Genomic DNA, 22648 nt, shown 5'->3' with positions numbered 1-22648 from the left:
TTTCCATGCTGTCTTTTCTCTTGTCCTTGATTCCCCATGCTCTGAATCCTTACATAGGTTCCAATCCCCCGTCATATTAATTTAAATCCTCCCCAACCTCTCCACTCCAGCAATAACCCCCCCACGGCCCCAAGAACATTAGTCCGAAGTGTAAACCATCTAGTTTGTACAAGTCCCAGAACTGATCCCAATACCCCAGGGATCTGAAGCCCTCCCCCTCACACCATATTTTCAGCCATTTAACACGATAGAAAAATATATTAGCTGGAATTCTTCAATGTTAGACACCCCCCACCACCAGCGAGCACTGAGAATTTGACGCTCAGCCAAATCTCCATTCACTGCAGTGAGACTGGAGAATCCCAGCCGCAGGCGAGGTCAGAGAATATCAGCTATTATGTATGAAATGCCACAGTTAAAATCGCACAAGTGCGTGTGACAGTTCTTTATTTTTTACATTTGGGCAAATTTTTCAATGCACGGCACCCTTCCATCTGTGAGAGATTTTGAGAATGTCGCCTTAGATTGGTGAGGTCAGATAAGATCATCTGCTGCATTTCGTTTGATGGTCGAACTAGAGAGACAAAGTCTGCCACAAGTGGTGCATATGAAGTTGCTCCTTGCCAGTGATGCGGGATGATCTATATTGACACCTTATTTGCAAGGCCGATTCTGTTTTGGAGCTGCCTTAGTGACGACCTTCTGGCGAAAAGCTGGCATTGCCATTTGCATCAGTCATCAGTTAGAGTTTCCCACTTGTCGTGATTGATGTAGAGGGCTTTCACATCTTTATTGACAGTATCCTTGAATTGGAGTTTTGATCTTGCTGTTTTCTTGGCACAGGCTACTTCCTGCATAGCATATCCTTGGAGATGCAGCCGACCTCCATCCTGTGCACATGACCAAGGTAGCAAAGCCTTCTTTCTTTGGCTCATGCTAGCACGCTTGGCATGTTTGCCCTAAAAAGGACTGCTTCATTGGTGACTTCATCTTTCTATGTGATGCCAAGGATGCATCATAAACATTAAAGATGGAGGTCATTGTGCCTTTTCTCTTGATGGGTGTAGGTTATCCAGGCTTCACTGTCATTTAGCAATGTGCTGAGTATTCAGACATCTTGGTCCTATGGGTAGGTTTGTTGTTTTCTCTTGCCTGTTTTGTTAGTCAGCCAAAGTTAATGGCTGCTTTTCCAATGTGTGTGCTGAGCACTTGGTCAAGAGACAGTTGCCACCTGTCTCTACGATAGCAAAAATTGCTGACTCCTTCACGTGGTGTAAGCCTGATCATAGGTCTGTCCCATTAGTACAGTTTGCTTGACATTAGTGCAAGGGAGAACAGGACAGGCGGTACAGATGATCCTCGAGTGCTTCGAGCTGGTCTTCGATCTGGGCAACTAGAGCGGCATCATCGGCATACAGAAGCTCTCTGATCAGGACATGCCTCACTTTCTCACTTTTGTATTGGCTTTCAGTCTAAATAGGTTGAGGAGTTTCCCAGCTGATCGTATGTGGAGGTATACTCCGTCCATGTTGGCAGGGAAGGCATAGGTCAGTAGGATAGAGAGAAAGATACCAAAATAAATACGGGCTACGATACAGCCTTGTTTCACCCCCATTCTTAATCTCAAAACTGTCATCGATGGAGCCACTGAACTGAATTGTGCCGAGCGTGCTATCAAGAAAGGACCTAATGAGACTATGAGGCTTTGGAGGACAGCCAATTTTCTCTCGGATCCAGTAGAGACACCTTGTGCTCATGATATCAAAGATGTTTGCTGCTCCCTGCTTCTCTTGAAGAGGATTGAGGGAGAAGATCATGTCTGCCAAGGATCTTTCTGTTCTGAATATAGTGCCTCTGGATATATTCTGTTGGCTAATCAGTGGCACCGTCTGAGAGTGTAACTGGCAAAGGCCTTCCTAGTGATGCTGAAGAGTGTATCCTAGTAATTGTTGCAATCATCTCCATTGACTTTCTTCTTGTATAGCGTGATGATATCTATAAAGTTTCAACATGTTGGTTCAAGCATCAACCCAGGACTTGAGCACATAATTTACGTAGGTATTTCAGTGCAAGTCTGAGGGACTGCTGTGTCACTGAAGTTATATATTTCTGAAAATCTGCTAAGACCCTAGCTGTCTATTCAGGTTCAATCTTCTGATTCCACAGTGAGGGACATTGCAGAAGAACCCAATGACATCTTCACCCAATACATAGACGCTGCATGTGCGCCCACACATATACCATGCACACACGTTCCAGCAGAAATCTTGATCTTATTCCCCCTCCATCATCCACAGAAATTGGGCCAACTGCAGTTAGTGCCCAACAGCTTTCATAGCTGAGATCAACCAACCCAGAGTGTAGTAATGAAACTTGGAAACTTCTGTATTGCTTAGTATTACAAGACACCACAAAAAAGTGCAGAACTTGTACTTTTATCACTGATTTATTTCTTCTTATATAATCCCTAGCATATACTGAAACCTCTTTCTGATTCTAAGACTAATTTTATTGCCACAAATATGGTATACTTAACCTTCAATAATGACATTTTCTGGCACGTTTAATATATAGATATCAAAGATGACTTCTACTCATCTGAAACAGGCATATATCTCATTTCATTGGAGTTTGGGTTGCATACTAATCAGTGCTTCATTAACCCTGGCCTAGATTCGATTCAGGAATAATGTTTTTGTTACACAGGAGTGAAACATAACTATGTACAGGACATAAGGTACAGGATACAACAGCACAACTATATTGGTTATATCCTTCGTAAATATTTCAATGCATAATCAGTTCTAGTATATTGCACTGTATCAGCATCAGGGAAAATTAACTGAGGTAAACACTACAGCAGCCCAGGGACACTTCTACCTAAATTTTGTGATTACATTTTAAGTGCTCCCTGTCACAGATATCATAAACTGATTAAATCATTTCATGCCTGACCCCTACTGACTATGCTAAGTGGAGATGGAGCTATTAATAACTACCCATTTCTGACAGCCGCCCAGGGGCAATGCAGCCTTTTGCGGCAACAGCCTCTCTCTCTCTCTCTCTCTCTCACTTTCCCAATGCTGAATATTGATTCGTATTATAAATGTTGTCAAACATGGTACACAGTTCAGCAGATCCAGAGTGGCAGGTCGTCAGCAGCAGCATTAGCAGATGTCAGGTCAGGAATCAAAGGGCCTGCTGGACGCTTTGGGGATGAGATTCATCGATTCTATAAAACCATGAAACAGATCAAGCACTTGAAATGATGGAAGCGGTCATGGCAGAATGAGGATGAACCTTCCTACATGATCGTCCCAGGAGAAAAGCTTCATATGTAAGTCTTGGTGTATATCTTTTTATTTGTTATTTTCATTGCTATTCCAAATCTTCCTCCTCTTCCCCAACCCCACACAATCTCAATGGTTTCTTGCTTTCAAAGGCCTCCAGTAACATATGCTGCATCCTTCACTGAGACAGAATGCCACTAGCTGGATTCCCCCTCGATTCCAAAGTCAAATTCAGCATCACCACCTTTTTTTAAACACAGAAACATAAAAAATAGAAGCAGGAGTAGGCCATACAGCCCTTCAAGCCTGCTCCGCCATTCATTATGATCATGGCTGATCATCAAATTCAATATCCTGATTCCCTCCTTCCTCCCATATCCCTTGATCGCTTTAGCCCCTAGAGCTATTTCTAATTTCTTCTTGAAATCAGACAACGTTTTGGCCTCAACTACATTCTGTGGTAGTGAATTCCACACATTCGCCACCCTCTGGGTGAAGAAATTTCTCCTGACCTCAGTTCTAAAAGGTTCACCTCTTATCCTCAAACTATGACCCCTGAATCTGGACTCTCCCATCATTGGGAACATTCTTCCTGAATCTATCCTGTCTAATCCTGTTAGAATTTTATAAGTTTCTATGAGATCCCCTCTCATTCTTCTAAACTCCAGTGAATATAACCCTAACCGATTTAGTCTCTCCTCATAAGACAGTCCTGCCATCCTAGGAATCAGCCTGGTAAACCTTTGCTGCATTCACTCTATAGTAAGAACATCCTTCCTCAGATAAGGACAGCAAAACTGCACACAACACCCCAGGTGTGGCCTCCCTATGCAATTGCAGCAAAACATCCTTATCCCTATACTCAAATCTTCTCACTATGAAAGCCAACATACCATTTGCCTTCTTTACCACCTACTATATGTGCACGCTTACTTTCAGCGACTGATGCACGAGGGCACCAAGGTCTTCCTGAGTATCCACCTGTCTCAATTTACACCCGTTCAAGTAATAATCTATCTTCCTATTATTGCTACCAAAGTGGATAACAACACATTTATCCACATTATACTGCATCTGCCATGCATATGCCCACACACTCAGCCTGTCCAAATCACGCTAAAGCATCTCTGCATCCTCCTCACAGCTCATCCTCCCACCCAACTTTGTATCATCTGCAAATTTGTAGATAATACGTTCAGCTCCCTCTGCCAAATCATTTTTCATTATTACACGGAGTATAAGTGTCGATGACAAGGGCAGTATTTGTTGTCAATCCCCAATTGCCCTTGAACTGTTCCACCATTTCAGGGGAAGTTAAGAATCAACATATTTGCTGTGGGTCCGGAGTCACATGTAGGCCAGACCAGATATGGACAGTAGATTCCCTTCCCTCAACGGACATTAGTGAACCAGTTGGGATTTTAACCACAATCAATGATAGTTTCATGGTCACCATTACTGAGATTAACTTTCAATCCCAGTTATTTATTAATTGAATTTAAAGTCCTGTTAGAATGTAACCAATGATAACATCAGGTCTGTTGTAGTATGACCAAAGGTAACAACCTGTAAGGATCAGCTGACCCAGTAAACTATGTAGCCAATGACAAAATTGGTCAGCTGATCAGTTGACTTAGGATAAATAAGAATCAGTTGGAAATTATGGGGAGTTTGGAATGGCCCAAGGTGAAGTCTCAAGTGTTGGAATAATGAAGTTTCTCTTTTAAACCTTTCTCTTTGATTTATAAGTTGGAATAAGTTTTATTTTATTGCGTTCCCCTGAAGAGTTCCTTCTGGAGGATCAACAAGCCCAGGAGATAATGTGGTGAGATATGAACCTATGTCCCCAGAAGATTGGCCTGGATAGCTGAATTACTAGTCTAGTGACATTACTACAACATCACCATCTCCCCATTACCTCATAATAATCCACATCAGGAATGTTTTAGAGGGGCAAAAAAGGTAACGACATTTATATATTCACTCCCCTATGTTGTTTTGGAAAGCAGATCACCCAACTGTCTATTTCAGAATGGACAAAACTCACATAAACTGAGTGAAATGTTGGTCCTTTCAATCATAATTTTTTTTTAAATAAGAAAGAATGAAATAAACCAAAAGAAATGGCAAGCAATTAGTAAATGTGTTATCGAGGATTGTTTCAAAGACCAAAATCCTGAAACACGTGAACTTCAAGATCATTCTAGGATATCAATATCTGTAGTTAACTAGGCTCCTGATTTATCATCAATGATAAAGAAAGGTCTCAAAAACTCCTTCTTCACATAATAAAGCAACCCGCCTCCAGTTGATGTCATTCATGCTGTTGGCACGCAAGGTAAAATTTGCAGCAACGTTGGTACTGATGTGATGCGGAGCATGGCATTCCAAATTTATCACACCTCCCAACTTCATTGCTCATGTTTCACCACATAACAGATAAAATTGGGCCCCACACACCAACTAACAAATTTTATTGATAATATCATTCATTATTTATGCTGCTTGCACGCTCCGGCTCTGAGACAATAAAGAACTTTCAGTTAACTTTTTCATTTGATTTATTGTCACATGTATTAGTAGACAGTGAAAAGAATTGTTTCTTGTGCGCTATATTACAAAACATACCGTTCATAGATAAGGAAACGAGAGAGTGAAGAATGTAGTGTTACAGTCCTAGCTAGGGTGTAGAGAAAGATCAACTTAATGAATTAAAGCATTGTTAGAGAGGTTAAAAGAGTTAGAATGAAGTTTTAGAAGCATAGAACGAGAGTAAAAGATAGAATTAGAAGGTATGCTGGGCGCAGCTTGCAAGAAGTCGCCTCACTACTGACACTGCTAATACTAATAGTTCAGAAGCAGGCTGAAATCATACTGTAAATGTTCTAAAATTAATCAGGTCAGATCTTTTCATGAACTCTTAAGGCGATTTATTTTTCTGCTGAAGAGCTAGGACAGCAGTTCTCATGTATATGATATTGAATCCAATTCTCCTTTTAAATTAGCCAAAACAGAGAAATGATTGTCCATGCAAAAGCTTACGTATGATCAATCACTGTCCTCCATAGTTCCCAATGTCCATAACAAGTCCAATAAAAGGCTGTGATTGGGAAAACCTCATAACTGACCTGCAGGTGTCTAATGATCAGTGAGAAGAGAATGGCAGTGAAGCAGTGATTTGCCTCTGTAAATAACCCCAGAGACCACTTGTTAAGGCAGTTCTTGGCACGTTCGAAGGTTGAAGCAATGTTCTATCAGTTTTATAAAGTTGCTGCAGTGTGTTGTTGGCAGATCAATAGAGTGTACATTTACACTATCATTTTACCTGGAACAATGCAAATGCGCAAATCATTTGACTTTGTATGTTGTGTAGAAAGACCATGGCAACTTGAAATGTCTCAAATTTGACAAAATTAATTTAATGCTAATTCCCTTAGTAAGGTCAAGTTAATTAGGTACTAATCAAAAGACGATGGACAAATGCCTTGGTGTGATTATTTAACTTTTGAACGGCCTCATCTTTGTTACTTCTTCTGAAAAGAAAAATTAAACAGTTGAACAGTTTTGCAGCCAAGAATCAACCTTTCTTCCACACTATCCATCTCAGACAATGTTTGAATATTTCTGTCTCACCAGCACTGATGGTATCAGTGGTCCTACCTTGGGGAAGTTATTGATGGCACAATGGAATTGAATTAACATTGAGAGACACAGCCATAAAGCTCAGTGATTCAGTGCCAGTTGGGTCTGCTAATTCAGCTCACTCACACCCTCAGTTTCAGTAACTGCTCCAAGCCAGTATTCACCAATAATTTAATCAGTACTCGCTGTTGAACAAGTAAATGCACAGGTGCAAGTTGAATCTAACTGTAACATCCTCACTTCTCTATAGGGGAATACAATTAGAGTTAGATAAAGTTTCTCTTTTATTCTTTCATGGGATCTGGGTGTCACTGACTAGGTAAGCATTTTTGCCCATCCTTAATTGCCCTTGAATTAAGTGGCCTGCTCGGCCATTACTAATTTATAAAATTAATGAATTGGATTTAAATTCCATAATTTTCTGTGGTGGGATTTGAACCCATGTCCCCAGGCCATTAGCCTGGGCCTCTGTTTTACTAATCCAGTAACATTGTCACTATGCCAACATCTCCCCAAGCCACCCCACCACCAGCTCACCCCCAAGTTCGTAATTCCTTTCCAGTGGCTCCAGTTAGAATATTAGATAGTTGAAATAACCATCCGACATTCACTGTTGTTCACACTTGGAGAAGATACCGTGAAATTATAATCCAATACAATTGGAGGTAGGAAACCAACAGAATAGAAGTTCACTACAATTTTAAAATATTTCTCTGAGTAATAAATGCTGACATCATCATCAGGAAAATGGCTTCCAGGGATTAGTGACAATGTGAAGGAGCTGAATTAACATGTACAATTGAAATGACACAATTGCTGATGTTAACTCTGTTTTCCTATAATGTCAGCTCAGTAACTCATCCAGCCCAGTTCCCCGAGGATATTTTTTTTTTGAAAAGACAATAGACAAGACAAATATATAGATAAAAAAACAATAAGGGTTATTAAAGTGCATTGTTACTGTCAGTAAAGACAAAGTGGTCTAAGGAGTTGGATTAGGAACCTGTCTCTTCAGATATGTGAGCTGAAACCCAACACTTCCAGTTGATTTAGTGGTTCAAAGTATGACTCTCAGAAGAAAAATTTAAGAGTTGCAATTCTAGTTCTCCAAGTTTGCGTTTACTCAAAGGCTCCTTTGTCTTTCAGTTAATAGAGAAACTATGATGCTCACTGTGAGCTTATGCAATAGTTCAGATGGACACTTGAGTGAGATATCAGTGAATGACTGCTGCCATGGGCCATGGTCAACATGTGTCACTGCTTTCAGAAGAAAGGAAAACAATTAGGGAAAAAAATGTTTGGCGAGGGGGAAAGATTGACAAAATATTACAAAAAGAAAATCCCCAATGGCTTGGAATATAAATAAATATACAATAAGCTTGGAACACTGTGTCCATGAATTATTTGATTGTGGGGGGGTACTGTATTGTTAGAGATTTTGGTTATGTTAAACTGGTATCTGCTTGATCCAGTGGTTCAGGGAGAATTGAAGGAACCCAAGGCATTATTGAAAAAGCAGCAAAGTCATTCCAGATTCCTGTACAACATTCTTTTCTAAAGTACCATCGATAAAGAAAACCAATTGGTCATTCACTTCACTAACATTTGTGGAAACCTGCTGTGCATAATATGGTTACCATGCTTTTTCCTTGGAAATGTGAGCATCACTGGCAAGGCCAGCATTTATTGCTCATCCCTAATCGCCCCCAAGGTGATGATATCAGTCTTTGTACTTACATGAAACATCGAGACATTTCTGAACCATGTCACAAGTATTTTTTTTAAACTTTGCAACAGTGTCAATTAACCAGTACCATTATTCATATTGCCATTTTATGCACAACATACTCAAGAGGTTCAAACAATATAACAAAGCACTTATTATGTATGCATGATTCCTGCTCCTCTCCAGCCACATACAAACTGGCACCAATTTACCAGTTTCCAGTGAAAGGGAGGTGGTATCAGACTTCAATCAGGAATTACATTAATTAACTTTCAATGGTATGTTTTGGAGTCTGCATAAGACTCTCTATTTCCAGAGGGGTGAAAAATTGAAATGAACTGCAGAGGAGGAGTAGTAGTACATGGAGTTAGCATCCATTCATAATGGAGTTATTTTATTTAAATGACAGCATTCTCGTCATCGAATCAGAACTCGAGCACATAATCCAGGCTAACATGGAGATGTAGGTGGGAGTTATGCACAGCTGGAGATGCCTACTTTTGGAAGTCAAATCAATGAAAATTGATCCCATGGTACCAGAGAATTCTCCTGTTATTCCAACCAACATTTCTCCCATAACCAACAGAAGCAGATTGAGAGAGTAAGTGATCAGGTCAATTATCTCACTTGACATTTGTGCGACCTTGCTGTAAAGGATGCAAAAACCTTACAAATGTAAGTTCTTCCTATGCACAGACAATGAGATACTTTTTTTTAAAAAGCAAATTGCTTATAATCGCAGCATAAAAGCAACATTTTAGAGGATAAAAGCGAGTTTGGCACTAAATATCAACTCTAGCAGAGGTACAATTTGTTCTCATTTTCTGTACTGATTCACCTTCTACAGTGACTTGCACTTTTACTCATCTAAAAGTTTTAGATGGAACAATATGTCCAGTAATGCACTGAGGAGCTTGAGAAGAGCAATTATTCACAGGTGTGTTACACTCTTATCTAATCTCTTAAGGCACGTATTAGCAGTTTATGATTGCTACACTTGTCTTACACAAAGACCTCCAGTGAGATACAAGTCTATATGGGGTTATAGAAGGACCAGCTGCAGAACTGTTTACTTCACACGGTAGAACTTATGAAGAAAGGAATGGCACAAAATCAATGGAGCAGCAATCAATGGCAACTTACCCGATCAACCCCTTACATAAAGAGGAATGAAGGGTGTATCATTAGAACCAAAAATTTCTCTCTCTGGAATAATGCACTCAAGTATCCAAAAGCACAGCTAGAATTCCACCAATCGGGGGAAAGAAGCAGGTTTTTATTTCTATGCAAGGCTTTTGTTACAAAGACATTACTGTATTGCAAGCAACAACAGTCCCAAGTTTGGCAATAATGCAAGTGCCCCCAGAGGGGGTAGAGAATCAACTATCAAGACTCTTCCAGGAGCAATAATGCTGGTGACAGAAAATGATAACCTGCCTATTTTCCCACTGCAATCTGAGTGCTCATCTCCCCTGTATATACTAGTAAAGCAATTTTGCATTGGTGGCATGCAAGGACCCTGCCCTCAACCCTCCCTCACCCTTAATCAAGCAAGGTCTGTAACTGGGACTCATGACTTTTGGCAACTTCACTAAGATAGTTAGTTGTCCATGCATGGCCACTGACACTCTTGTATCCCCAGGGCTCTAGGATACTAGCAGTCCTGGATTACTACAGATCAACTTTAAGTAGAAATAATTCATAGAAATTACAAATCAATGTCAATGTTTATGCTCCACATAAGCCTGCTACCAACCTATGGTCATCCATCCCTATCAGCATATCCTTCTATTGCTTTCTCCCTCATGTAACATATCTAGTTTCCCCTTAACTGTACCTATGCTATTCACCTCAACTACTCCATGTATAGTGAGTTCTATTTTCTAACCCCTCTCTGGCTAAAGGTGTTTCTGCTGAACTCTTTAATGGACTTATTTTGACTCTTATATTTAGTTTCTGTCTATCCCACAACTGAAAACATCCTCTTCATCTCTATCTATTGTTATGGCCAGGTTAGGAAGAGTGAGCTGACGCCTTTCTTTGCCCCACTCCGGGATTGGTTATGACAGAGTTTGAATTTTAAAAGGGTACTATTGGCAATTCAATAAAGAAATACTTAACTGTGTGTAGCTGTGTGTAAGAAATAAGCCAGCCAGATTCTTTAAGTTAACAGGAGTTAGTTTTATTGCTGAAACTGATTCCTAAAGAAGCAAAAGGCTTTAAAATGTATGAATACATCCAACTTCCAGCCAATGCAAAAACACACAACTCCCCAAGCCATGCACAAAAAAAGATCAAACTTTACCAAGTATCAGAACTTTAAAAATTGTTTAGAAGCCTGTTTACAGTTAAAGAGCCACTTTCCACCATAGCTGCTGGTATTGGGATTTCTCACTGGAGCAGTCTCTGCGGTTGTGGCCAGTTGATTCTCTTTTCTCTTCGGGATAGTTATGTTAATTTGGAATCCTCCAATAAGAACTCTCAGTTTGCAGCAATGAGGTCTTCTGGTGGGTTTTCAAGTCACAAACAGCTCTGCTTTGGTGAGAGGAATTTCAGAAGCAAGATAGATAGGGTAAGGCTCTTATTGCCCTTTCTTATTCCTGTGGCAGTCTCTCTTCCAGTTGGTTCAAATCCAGTGTCTCTTTTACACCCAAGAACTGGGTCATGTGATCTCTATCTGGCTTCAATCTGAGTTCATCTTAGCCATTGGCAGAGATCTCAGAAAAAATGCGTCACCATAAAACAGCTCTTGTCCTTCACAAAGGCAGAATAGATATTGCTACAGGTCAGTGTCCTTTGCTCAGCAAAAGTATGTATATGTTCTCCTGATTACATTATCAATTAATATTCTGTATAACAAAAATCCCTTCATAATTTCAGTCTTCTCTTTCCTAGGGATACAAATTCTGCAATATAAAAGGGGCTGTCTGCAAAAGACACTTAAAATGTTAAACTGCTGCTTTTAACACACACAATAGCTTTTGTATTCGATATATAAAATTTAACTTTTTAGTAGGGGTTAGTTCATTAACGAAACTACAATGGCACAGCCTTACCTGGTGAAATTGGTTGTTCTTCTGTTTTTTTTAGAGGTCACCATGACAGCATTGAGTGCATTTGATCAGTCACGTGATGGCTTTTCATGTCAATGATTTTAAGTTATCGATCATGCAGCCCAAAGAAAAGAATAACTAGGCTACATTTTCAGGAGAGTTACAGGATTACTCTCTGCATTGTATATGTTATTATACTATCTTTTCTTATGCTGTCAAAGGTTATGTGGAGAGACAAGCAGGCAAAAAGGCATACAAAACACCAGCAGAAAGAAAATGAATGATGAGGTCAAGAAAAAAAATTCAGCACAGCCTTACACACATACTGGTTACATCAATATTTCTTGTCTGGATGCAGATCCAATCAAAAACAAATTAGGCTTGGAAAGATATCAAGAGCAATCAAAATGTAATTCTTTTACACAAACCTCGTTTTCTACACGAGGCTCCATTCTGCATTATTAAACAGCAATCATAAGGTAGGTTTCACAACATAAGTGAGTTTCTCTAATCTCAATAGATAAATAGAGCGTTAGGGAAGTACTTCAGTATACAAGGATAACAACGTGACAGAAAAACAAGCTTCAGTGGTTCTTGAGGTTGGCTGGACGGGGATGGGGAAGAAGGTGGGAGAAATTTAATAGGCAGAGAAAAACAAAAATTGGTGCATTCTCTCCGAAGATTAGACATATAAAATACTGCAATTAGGATTGCTAACAGAAGCAGTTGCTCAAAAATCTGAAGAGACCCAATATGCAAGCCATCCTGTACTTTCCCACCAAAGCAGGACCTCAAAAAATTAATTTAAACTCTGAGTGTCCCTCTCCACTGAAATCTTTAGTAAAAGATTAAAGAATTATATGATCTGAAGAGAAACCAGAGTGTACTCTAGTTACTGTATATTCTGAGCATTCACATTTCTTCTTTGTGGTGCAACACTTCCCATTGTTGCCATTCTTGGGCAATGACTGAGGAATTAGTATCAATTATCATCCACACTATCACAGAACTGTTACGGCGCAGAAGGCAGCCCGCTTGGCCCATCGTGTCTGTACTGGCTCTCCAGATGAGCATCATATCAGTGCCATTCCTAGAAATCATAGAAATCATAGAAACCCTACAGTGCAGAAGGAGGCCATTCGGCCCATCGAGTCTGCACCGACCACAATCCCACCCAGGCCCTACCCCCACATATTTACCCGCTAATCCCTCTAACCTACGCATCTCAGGACACTAAGGGGCAATTTTTAACCTGGCCAATCAACCTAACCCGCACATCTTTGGACTGTGGGAGGAAACCGGAGCACCCGGAGGAAACCCACGCAGACACGAGGAGAATGTGCAAACTCCACACAGACAGTGATCCGAGCCAGGAATCGAACCTGGGACCCTGGAGCTGTGAAGCAGCAGTGCTAACCACTGTGCTACCGTGCCGCCCGTGCCGATGGGCCATCCTCTGCCTTTTCCCTGTACCCCTGCACATTGTTTCTATTCAAGTAATCATCCAATGCCCTCTTACATGCCTCGATTGAACATACCTCTCCCACACTTCCAGGCAATGCTCTCCAAACTCAAACCACTCTTTGTGTGAAAAGGTTTTGTTCTCAGATCACATTTACTTTGCATACAGCACGAGGAGCCTGAAATTTTTGTACACTGTGCCCCCTACAGTCAGGGTCGCCACGCAGTACCCAAGGACATCCACCGAGTGGGACTTTGAAGCCATGGAGATTGTTTGCTTCACTGGCAGTACTGAAAGGATGTAGCGACTCACTGTATTAGGGTGAATAAAGCTCTCCGTACTCCCACAGTCAAATAAACAGTTTGTAGTGCGACTGTTTACCTCGGTGTCCATCATGAACCTGGCGAGTTGGTGAGGCCTGGACTGGTCCAGCGTAATCGAAGCCACCGTTGGATTTTGCGACGCGGCTGATGGCGTCCAAGATGGCGGCCTGCACGGCTCACACGTGGCTGATGGCGTCCAAGATGGCGGCCCGCACGCGGCTGAAGGCCTCCAAGATGGCGGCCCGCATGGCTCACACGCGGCTGATGGTGTCCAAGATGGCGGCCCGCACGCGGCTGAAGATGTCCAAGATGGCGGCTCGCACAGCTCACACGCGGCTACCGGCGCCCAAGATGGCGGCCCCCGCGGATCGCATGTGGCGCTACTGGGCTTGGAGGTCGATTTCGCCCTGCATACCTTCACGGAATGGCCCTTCTTTCCACACCCGGAGCAGATCGCATCCTTCGCCGGGCAGCGTTGTCGGGGGTGCTTCCCCAGGCCGCAGAAGTAGCACTTCGGGCCTCCGGAGACTACCGCAGCGGTCGGGTCATTGGTGAGACGTGGCGTGGCGTAGGCCTGCGGCCCTCCCGAGTACAGAGGTGGCGGCGACCGCAGTGTCCACGATGCGCCCCCATGGTCGGGAGTGTAGGCCTCGGGATTACGGAAAGCCACCTCTAACGAGTCAGCAAGCGCCACAGTCTTTTGTAGGTCCAGCCCACCCTGTTCCAGCAGTCGTTGTCGGATATAGTTTGACATGATACCCGTGACATAGGCATCTCTGATTAAGTCCTCAGTGTTTTGGGCGGCTGTTACGACCTTGCAGTTGCAGGCCCTGCCAAGTGCTCGCAACGCACGCAGGAATTGATCGCCCGATTCTCCTGGCGAGTAGCCAGAAGAAGTCTGACGGAGATTTCATTAGACTGTTTGTTGTACTGGCCTCTTAAAAGTTCGATCGCATCCTTGTAAGTTTCAGCGTCTCTAATCATCGAGAATACTTGATCTCTTACCCGGGTGTGGAGCACGTGTAGCTTGTCGGTTTCGGTCTGGACGATGGAGGAGGAGGTGAGGAAAATTTCGAAACAGCACAGCCAGTGATTGAAGCTGTTAGAGGCTCCTACATCTTGAGGGTCCAGTTCTAATTTATCGGGTTTTAGTATCTGCTCCATCCCAAAACTTTTGCTAATAAAATTGATGCACCATCAATCAAGCAAAGACTAGTTTGTATGCAAGAACAAATAGGCTTTTATTAGCAAAAGACTTGGAGCACACCCATGCCGATGAACTGGTCCAGAGACTGAGGCAGGGGGTGGAGAGCAGTCACCTTTATACCTGGACCGGGGGGGGAGGAGTCCCGGGCAGGGCTGGCAGGGACGTGTCCAGGCATGTCACACACACAGGCAATAAGCTAACAGTGGTTTACCACACTTTGCTCACAAATCACTTTAAATCTGTGCCCTTGCACTCTTGATCCTTTCACAAGCGGGAACAGTTTCTCCCTATCCCTCAGGATTTTGAACATCTCTATTAAATCTTCTCTTGGCTGTCCAAGAGCACTCCCAACCTCTCCAATCTATCCTCAATACTGTTTCTCAGCCCTGGAAACATTCTTGTAAACCTCTTCTGCACTCTCTCCAATGTGTTCACATCCTTCCTATAGTGTGGTGCTCAGAACTGTACACAATACTCCATCTGAGGTCTAACTAATTTTAATTTCTGTATAACCTCCTTGCTCTTGTACTCTATGCCCCTATTAATAAAGCCCAGAATACTAATTGCCTTATTAACTGCTCTCCTCAACATGTCCTGCCACCTTCAATGATCTATGCACATATACACCCAGGTCCTTCTGCTCCTGTACTCCCCTTATAATTGTACCCCTCATTTTATATTGTCTCTCTGTGTTCTTCCTACTAAAATGCATCACTTCACACTTCTCCACATTGAACTTCATCTCCCACCTATCTGCCCATTCCACCAACCTGTCTATGTCATTCCAAGTATTGTGTCATTCACAGACTTTGAAATTGTCTCATGCACACCAAGATTTAGATCATTACTATATAGGTGGATCATTAATATATGGGCAGCACGGTGGCACAGTGGTCAGCACTGTTGCCTCACAGTATCAGGGACCCGGGTTTGATTCTGGCCTTGGGTGACTGTGTGGAGTCTGCATGTTCTCCCCGTGTCTGCGTGGGTTTCCTCCAGGTGCTCCAGTTTCCTCCCGCACTCTCAACAATGTACAGTTTAGGTTGATTGGTCATGCTAAATTGCCCCTTAGTGTCAGGGAGACTAGCAAGGTAAATGCATGAGGTTGCAGGATAGGGCCTGGGTAGGATTGTTGTCGGTGCAGGCTCGATGGGCTGAATGGCCTCCTTCGGCACTGTAGGGATTCTATGATTAGGAAAAGCAAGGGTCCCAAATACCAACTCATGGGGAACACACCTACATTTTTTCCTCCAGCCCAAAAAAGATCCATTGACCATTACTCTCTGCTTCTTATCATTCAGCCAATTTTGTATCCACATTGCTACTGTCCCTTTTATTCCATGCGTTATAACCTTTCTCTCAAGTTTGTTATGTGGCACTGTATCGAATGCCCTTTGAAAATCCATGTACACCACATCAATATCAGTACACTCATCGACCTCTTTTTGCTACCTCTCCAAAAAACTCCAGCAAGTTAGTTAAGCACAATTCCCATTTAGTAATCCATGTCGGCTCTTCCTAATCATGAGCTATAAATTTTCTCAGTAGTCTGTTGTGAGACACTGTATTGAATTCCTTCTGAAAGTCCATGTACACCACATCAACAGCATTACCTTCATCGACCCTTTTTTGTTACCTTCTCAAAAAACTCTAGCTTTTATTCCATGCGTTCCAACTCTAGGTTGAATACAAATCCAATCCTTTCAAAATCCATGCCGGCTCTTCCTAATCAACCCACATTGTTCCATGTGACTACTAATTCTATCCCAGAAGCTTTACACCACTGATGTTAAACTGGCTTGTAGTTGCTACACTATCCTTTCAACCTTTTTGAAAAAGATTGTTGAGACTATCATTACAAGCTTTTCTGAATAATTATATGACTTATACATTATAACAGAAGAGCCTCAGTGGGACCACCCTCTTCTATCCTATAGAACCCTCAGAACCTTGCTCCAGTTCCACAAATACTCGAAAACATCCTCTCTTCCCATCAAGGCATATGGAGGTAATAAGAATCACAGAACATATAATAACTTGTAATACATAACATGTAACCTCCAATATTGCTATTTTATAAGCTCAACAAATACATTTCTGTGACAAATTTAGTTTAGACTCATAGATTGAGGAAGTTATTTTAATGCACTGCTGTAAATGGCAATCTGTATATTTTTCATGCTGCATATCTATTAGTCATTGCACATAATACTCCACCTTCAGGGGAGTATAGCCAGCGCACATCAATAAATCTTTTCCTGCTATTTTTTTTCTCATCAAGATGTCGGTACTAAGGAAGAGAACAATTTCCCATTTCAAGTACCCAGTGTCAGTAACAAGCACTTCCAGCTCAAGTATAGTGCCCCAGCATGCTTCCGCTGTGATGCTGGTAAAACAATCCCTCATGCACAGTGAGAGACATTTTTGCATTTCCCATTCCACCAAGGTGGCCAAATTAGTACCAGATTACCACATAAAGGATAAAGCTAAAATTTGATAGAAATGACAGAAAATGTTGGAAAAGTACACCACATTAGTCAATGTCTGTCATAGCTCATCATTCCAGACACACACGCCTTGTCTGAACTGCTATAACCTGTAAGCTATCTTTTATATTTGGGGAACTTGGTGCTGGAAATTAAATTGAGGCAAGCCAAATTTGATGGGTACAAATTAGCAACCATGGGTTGTTGTAAAAAGCCAACTGGTTCACTGGCATCCTTAAAGTAAGAGAACCTGCTTTGTCTACATCTGGCTTAGATTGCTCTCAGGAGCAATAAATACCGCTTTGCCTAAATTCAAATAAACAATTTTTAAAAATTAAAACCTGGATTAGATAATAAATAGTCCTTCCTTCAGTCTAGACCGAATTTACATCTAAAATCCAGAGATAACGACAATGTAAACTCATTAGTTTTAATTGCCTTCAGGACACTGGTAGAAAATAGCCTCAGTACTTTATAGAAACAGGAGTAGGTCATTTAGCCCATTAAGTCTGTTCTGCTTTTCAATGAGATCATGGCTGATCTTCAACCTAATGCTACATACCTGCTTTCACCCCATATTTCTGAATACCTTTGATTAACAGAACTTATTACCTCAGATTTAAAATTAATAATTGACCTAACTATTTGTAGAAATAAGTTCCAAACTTCTGTCATCCTTTGTATGCATAAAAATGTTTCCTATATTCAACCTCAAGAGGCCTAATTCATAACCATTAAGCAATGTCCCCTATTCCTAGACTGCCCAATTATTGGAAGTAGTTTTTATCTGTCCTATCAGTTCTCCTTACTAGAAATAGCTCTTGGGGTTAAAGGGATCAAGGGATGGGGGGGAAGGGATCAGGATATTGAATTCAATGATCAGCCATGATCAAAATGAACGGTGGAGCAGGCTCGAAGGGCCAAATGGCCTCCTCCTGCTTCTAGTTTATATGTTTTTCTTAATATCTTTAAAGAATTTGATCAAATTACCCTTTAACCTTCGAATACCCAGGAACTACAACACCAGTTAGTGAAATTTCTCCTTGTAACTTAACCCTTGGAGTCCAGATATCCTTCCGGTAAATCTACACAACATTCCCTCTCAAGTTAATATATCCTTTCTAGGATTTAGATATGAGGAGAGGTTGGATAAATTCGGATTATTTTCACTGGAAAGACGGAGGCTGAGGGGTGACCTGATAGAGGTCTACAAAATTATGAGAGGCATAGATAGGGTGGATAGTCAGAGACCAGGTTGGAAAGATCAACTACAAAAGGGCACAAGTTCAAGGTGAGAGGGGGAAAGTTTAGAGGTGACATGCGGGGAAAGTTTTTCCCACAGAGGGTGGTGGATGCTTGGAACACATTGGCAGTAGAGGTGGTGGAAGCAGGCACGTTAGCAATGTTCAAAGCATATCTTGATAGACACATGAATGGGAGAGAAACAGAGGGATATAACCACGTATGGGCGGAGTAGTGGGTCTAAATGAGGATTAGGAATCAGCGCAGGCTTGATGGGCCAAAATGTCTGTTCCTGTGCTGTATTATTCTTTGTTCTTTAAAGTGTTGTGCCCAGAACTGCTCACAATACTTCAGGGTATCAGAAATTTATATAGTAAAAGAATAATTTCTACCCCCTTGTTTTCTAGTCAATTTATACAAAACCTCATTCCATCATTCGTTCTGATTATTTCCGTTACCTGTCCACTTTAACCCTCCAATTTTATTGTTCAGACCAGATTCCCATCCTTTCTTCTTTCCAAATGCACCACTTCGCAATTATTTACATTTTACTAGCCTACCTACATGCTTCTTCATTCTCTCACCTTCCTGCCTAATTTGTCATGACCCTATTTGGGTACAGGCATCAAATTTTGATGTTTCTCTATACTCATTCATAATATTATTTTAATTAATTCTTATCGCTACCAATCTGAGAGGCGTGTTGCCCCAAATAGATGGGCAGGTAAGAACCAGGCACGCTGGACTGCAACCGTAACCACATTTAGACTAGGTCAGGTAAGGAATGCAGGTTTTCCTTCCCAAAAGGACACTAGAAAATGAGCTGTATATTTACAACAATTTTACTGTAAATGGAGAACAAGATCAGTTCCAATGTGGATCCCTAGAGCTAGCCAGATCTTGCCAGCTAAATAAAGAATTTTTAAAAAATTAATTCAAGGAATGTGGGTTTCACTGGCTCAGCCAGCGTTTATTGCCTATCCCTAATTGCCCTCAAGAAGGTGGTGGTGTGCTGAGCTGCCTTCTTGAACCACTGTAGTTCATTTGGTGTAGGTACACCCACAAGACTGTAATGATGTCAGGAGCTGAGTGGCTGCAGCAAATCCCAAAATGAGAGTCAGTGAGCAGGTTATTGCTAAGTGCCAGTTGATAGCACTGTTGATGACCCCATCCATCACTTGACTGATGATCGAGAGTAACTGATGGGCGGTAATTGGCCAGGTTAGATTTATCCTGCTTCTTATGTACAGGACATACCTGGGCAATTTTCCATATTGCTGGGTAGATGCCAGTGTTGTAGCTGTACTGGAACAGGTTGGGTGTGGGGGGGCAAGTTCAGGTGCACCAGTCTTCAGTTTTAACGCCAGAATATTGTCAGAGCCCATGGACTTTGCAGTATCAACTGCCTTCAGCCATTTCTTGATATTATGTGGAGTGGCTGAAGATTGGCATCCGTGATGCTGAGATCCTCCAGAGGAGGCGGGATGCATCATCCACTCGGCACTTCTGGCTGAAGATTGTAGGCAAATTCTTCAGCCTTATCTTTTGCACTGATGTGCTGGGCTCCACAATCATTGAGGAAGGGGACATTTGTGGAACCTCTTCCTCCAGTGAGCTGTTTAATTGTCCACCACCATTCACAGCTGGATGTGGCACAACTGCAGAGCTAATCGAATGATAAATAAAGACCCGATACTTTCACATTTCTGTCCACAGGAGTACCTTTCCTGGGTTATAATCTCACCAGTAGCTTTTTTAAAAAATGTAGATGAAGAAATTTCACATACTACTTATTTACTCAGAGAATGAAGTTACAAAGTTCCATAATTTCAAACAGAGTTATTATACAAGAGTCAACAAAACAGATACTAAATACCATCTATCCTATACTCTAACATCCAGAATTAACATGCATTAACCATGAGTTAACAGGCTAATTGTAGTTAAATATAACCTAGAAATTCAACATTCAAGGGCAAATAGAACCAAAAAAAATCTTACAAATTGGTTCAGCAGTCCACTCAGATTTTAGATATCACAGTGAGTCACAAAGTCCTTTACATTCTTTCATGAGGATTTTCAGACCCTCCTTCAGTCTGATGCTCAGCTGACAGCAGTGCACAACCAACTGGAGTTTCACGAGCACAAATGGCTACAATCACCAAAAATAGTGTGCGCTTGCAGAGCTGCTCAACTTCGCATGGATAGCATTGATTCACCACTGTTATCGTCAAGCAACAGAAACAGTTGCAGCAGCTCATTTTCTTTTGCTTCTCAGCTTCTGGATTTAGCCCCTTATTCTTGACCCTTCTTCAGCTTGTCTGCTCTGCTCCAGCAGACTCAACAACTGCTACTGTACAGCTTGGACTGATCTGTGTCCTTTTAGATCTTTCACCAATGTTTTCCCAACCTCAGCTGGTTTTTGGTTTCCTTAGAAACTGGGGAAGTTGAGTTTCATTTCTAGATTTACCTTTTCTGCTTCCCTTATAATTTCATTTTCAGTTCAGATTCCACTTCAAGATAGGATCTGCCTCAAGAATTCACTTAAAAATAGAGATTTCCTCACACTTGTAAGGAACAGATTGGGGTCTCATTGCTTACTGGGAAGTTTGGTTTAATAAAAAAAGGCAGCCATGGACCCAGCGTAGCTTTTTAATACAGCAATTTATTTTTTCTTAAATCTTCATTGAAAATGTTCTTGAAAGGGAGAAATTTCTAACAGCACAACCTTTAAGTGCCAAACAACAAATAATAATAATGGCAATTGTTTTCTGCCGAGTGACATACTTGTATAGATAAGTTAAATAAAGAATTTGGACAGCAACAGATGTAACAAAATAAGATTAGCTCAAACAGCAAGTGAGGAGGTGTGCCCACAAATGGAGGAGGCATGAGCGACTTTATTGACTCACGTGCACGCATGCACACACAGGCGCGCACACACAGGCGCGCACACACAGGCGCTTTGAGTAAGATTAGCATGTGACATACATTACATACTGTAGGGGTTTTTCAGAGACTAAATATTGAGCTTAACTTTAGCTAATACAAAGACTCGCGACACCGTATCCTAGTGAAAGACGTTTCTTTATTGACCAACAGGCACTGGAAGAGAAGCGCTGAGCAGTCCAGTCTTCTCTGAAGTTACATCACATTGGCAATATAATTATGCAATTTGCAAAAGTCATTTTACAGGCCCACTGGCTCATCCCAGTCGGAAGTGAACCAATCATCATTAGTACAAGTCAGTCATCATTAGTAAATGTCATGAATCATAGAATCCTACAGTGCAGAAGGAAGCCATTCAGCCCATCGAGTTTGCACCGACATCAACCCCTCCCAGCCCCTATCCCCATAGCCCCACATATTTACCTTGCTAGTCCCCCTGACACTAAGGGGCAATTTAGCATGGCCAATCCACCTAACCTGCACATCTTTGGACTGTGGGAGGAAACCGGAGCACCCAGAGGAAACCCACGCAGACATGAGGAGAATGTGCAAACTCCAGACAGACAGCGACCCAAGCCGGGAATCAAACCCGGGTCCCTGGCGCTGTGAGGCAGCAGTGCTAACCGCTTATTCCTTGGCCAATCACAGATATTCTCTGAAATCGTGAGAACAATAAATTCCAGTGGTTTCTGCCTGACTTTTCCAAGGCCTAAACTCTTAACTGGTAGTATGTCTGGCCTATTCATTAGCTGCCTGGCGTCCTTGTTCAATGAATGTCATGTTCACTGAGCTGTCTTGTACTCATGCTGATAAGAGTTATGCTACTATAAGTGTATTGTTATAAGGAACGTGGTTCACTTTACCAGCCTATTTTCCCATGATGCCTTAGAACCTGGTGCCAATAGCCAAGCTGTATGCTTCTTCAATAACCCACTTTTCAAAAATACATGTTTAACCTCTCTAACTGTGGTTATATGTGTTTTTATGCAGACAGTATGTCTATAAAATATGTATAAGGCAGTCTGTGATTCATATCCTAAGCTAATCCACTCTGTTTCAATAGTCTTTATTAATGCTTTAAATCCCAGAGTATTTTGAAGTCCTCTAACACGTACAATACATTAGCAAGTATAGAATTCGATGATCAGCCATGATCAAAATGAATGGCGGAGCAGGCTCGAAGGGCCGAATGTCTAATTCCGCTTCTAGTTTCTATGTGACTGCTAGGTCCAGGTGCCTTGACAAGTGCTCTTGGGTATTCCCTTCAG

At 41.7% G+C, this 22648-nt stretch overlaps 1 protein-coding gene, 1 non-coding gene and 1 pseudogene across 4 annotated transcripts in view; all 3 read right to left on the bottom strand.

The window, feature by feature from the left end:
- The window catches only part of camkmt (calmodulin-lysine N-methyltransferase), a 341266-nt gene that overhangs the window by 190611 nt on the left and 128007 nt on the right, over positions 1-22648 (bottom strand). The window lies entirely within an intron of this gene.
- LOC144504868 (uncharacterized) overlaps positions 1-22648 on the bottom strand; it is a 134189-nt pseudogene that overhangs the window by 74639 nt on the left and 36902 nt on the right.
- Positions 12484-12596, bottom strand: LOC144504938 (U5 spliceosomal RNA). The gene has a single exon (XR_013499728.1). It is a non-coding gene; the product is annotated as a U5 spliceosomal RNA (small nuclear RNA).

This window comes from Mustelus asterias, chromosome 15 (genome assembly GCF_964213995.1).
Source record: "Mustelus asterias chromosome 15, sMusAst1.hap1.1, whole genome shotgun sequence".
NCBI lineage: Eukaryota > Metazoa > Chordata > Chondrichthyes > Carcharhiniformes > Triakidae > Mustelus > Mustelus asterias.
Note: the sequence above shows the minus strand (reverse complement) of the source record. Positions and strands in the feature narration are given on the sequence as shown.